Here is a 2,745-nt window from a genome sequence, read left to right on the forward strand (position 1 = left end):
TCCTCTACAGCACAGAGACCCTACAGCTCTACACCCTCCTCTACAGCACAGAGACCCTACAGCTCTACACCCTCCTCTACAGCACAGAGACCAGACAGCTCTACACCCTCCTCTACAGCACAGAGACCAGACAGCTCTACACCCTCCTCTACAGCATAGAGACCCTACAGCTCTACACCCTCCTCTACAGCACAGAGACCCTACAGCTCTACACCCTCCTCTACAGCACAGAGACCAGACAGCAACACCAGGTGGGTACATCCATCACCATTACACTGTAACCTGCAGGTGAAAATACTATCTGTGTTACATGATCCTGTGGTTGGTTTGGTTCAGCAGGTTGACCCGTGTCTGTCTGTCTGTCTGGCTGTCTGTCTGTCTGTCTGTCTGTCTGTCTGTCTGTCTCTCTCCTCTCTCTCTCTCTCTCTCCCTCTCTCACTCTCTCACTCTCTCACTCTCTCACTCTCTCACTCTCTCACTCACTCTCTCACTCTCTCTCTCTCTCTCTCACTCTCTCACTCTCTCTCTCTCTCTCTCTCTCTCTCTCTCTCTCTCTCTCTCTCTCTCTCTCTCTCTCTCTCTCTCTCTCTCTCTCTCTCTCTCTCTCTCTCTCACACTCTCTCTCTCACACTCTCTCTCTCACACTCTCTCTCTCACATTCTCTCTCTCTCTCTCTCTCTCTCTCTGACCAGAGTGGTATGACCCTGACTGAGATACAGCAACGCCTCAAACACAAGGTTTGGATCACACACGCACACACAGACACGCGCACACACACACACACACAGATAGAGAGAGAAAGACACTAATGCACACCTTGTTGTTTCAACACAAGCCTGGAGAAGATAGACACCGTTCTATATAAAAGGGAGGTGACAAACATGACCAAATTACATGTCTATGTGGGCGGTGAAGTAATTCATCTGTGAAATTGAGATCTAGATGTTTTTGTGGGGCAGTCATGTCAATATAATAATGTCCCTATGTATCCAGAAGAATGTTCAGCACACGTAGGAGCCATACTACACTGAACAAAAATATAAACGCAACATGTGAAGTGTTGGTCCCGTGTTTATTGAGATGAAATAAAAGATCCCCAAAATGTTCCTGATTAAACAGCATGATCAGTACACAGGTGCACCTTGTGCCGGGGACAATAAAAGGCCACTCTATAACGTGCAGTCTTGTCACACAACACAATGCAACAACTGTTGAGTGAGCGTGCAATTGCCACCAGAGCTGTTGCCAGAAAATTCAATGTCAGGGTGACGTCGTTTTAGCAATTTTGACAGTACGTCCAACCGGCCTCACAACCGCAGACCACGTGTATGGCATCGTGTCGTGGCATCGTGCTGATGTCAATGTTGTGAACAGAGTGCCCCATGATGGTGGTGGGGTTATGGTATGGGCAGGCATAAGCTACAAAGAACAAACACATTTTATGGATGGCAATTTTAATGCACAGAGATACTGTGATGAGATCCTGAGACCCATTGTCGTGCCATTCACAGATCTGGGGAAGGGTACCAAAACATTTCTGCAGCATTGAAGATCCCCGAAAACACAGTGGCCTCCATTACTCTTAAATGACAGAAGTTTGGAACCACCAAGACTCTTCCTAGAACTAGCCGCCCAGCCAAACCGAGCAATCAGGGGAGAAGGGCCTTGGTCAGGGAGGTGACCAAGAACCCGATGGTCACTCTGACAGAGCTCTAAAGTTCCTCTGTGGAGATGGTAGAACCTTCCAGAAGGACAACCATCTCTGCAGCACTCCACCAATCAGGCCTTTATGGTAGAGTGGCCAGACGGAAGCCACTCCTCAGTAAAAGGCACATGACAGCCCACTTGGAGTTTGCCAAAAGGCATCTAAAGACTCTCAGACCATGAGAAACAAGATTCTTTGGTCTGATGAAACCAAGATTGAACAGTTTGGCCTGATTGCCAAGCGTCACTTCTGGAGGAAACCTGGCACCATCCCTACGGGGAATCATGATGGTGGTAGCATCATGCTGTGGGGATGTTTTTCAGCGGCAGGGACAGGGAGACAAGTCAAGATCGAGGTAAAGATGAACGGAGCAAAGTACAGACAGATCCTTGATGAAAACCTGCTCTAGGGCGCTCAGGACCTCAGACTGGGGCGAAGGTTCACCTTCCAACATGACAACGACCCTACGCACACAGCCAAGACAACGCAGGAGTGGCTTCGGGACAAGTCTCTGAATGTCCTTGAGTGGCCCAGCCAGAGGCCGGACTTGAACTTGATCGAAGATTTCTGGAGAGACCTGAATCAAAAGGGTTCTACCTGGAACCGACAAGGGTTCATCAAGGGACAGCCGAAGAACCCTTTTAGGTTTCTAAGAGTGTACATCACAGCTCAGGTCAGTCACACGTGTGTGTGTGTATGAGTGTGTGTGTCTCCGGTCACTCTCTGATGAGTCGTCTCTGCAGAGCGTGGTGAGTCTCAGAGGAACAGCTGTGGCTGGTAATGAGTGATACACACAAACACATGATGAAGTACCAGTCACAGCTGTTTACCCTGCACACGCGCCTAACTTATCAATATTCCATATAGACCGCAGTCCCCCTCTTACCTCCCTGCTCTGATACCTCCCCCCTCCACCTCCTTGGAGAAGTGCAGAGGGAGATCATTAGCTCACCTCTGGGGTCACCATCCAAGGACCTTTGAATGAGGAACACTCTCTCTCTTTCTGGCGTCATCGGGTTCTCCTCCTGAGTTTATCTCGC

This window comes from Salvelinus alpinus, chromosome 11 (genome assembly GCF_045679555.1).
Source record: "Salvelinus alpinus chromosome 11, SLU_Salpinus.1, whole genome shotgun sequence".
In the NCBI taxonomy this organism is placed as follows: domain Eukaryota; kingdom Metazoa; phylum Chordata; class Actinopteri; order Salmoniformes; family Salmonidae; genus Salvelinus; species Salvelinus alpinus.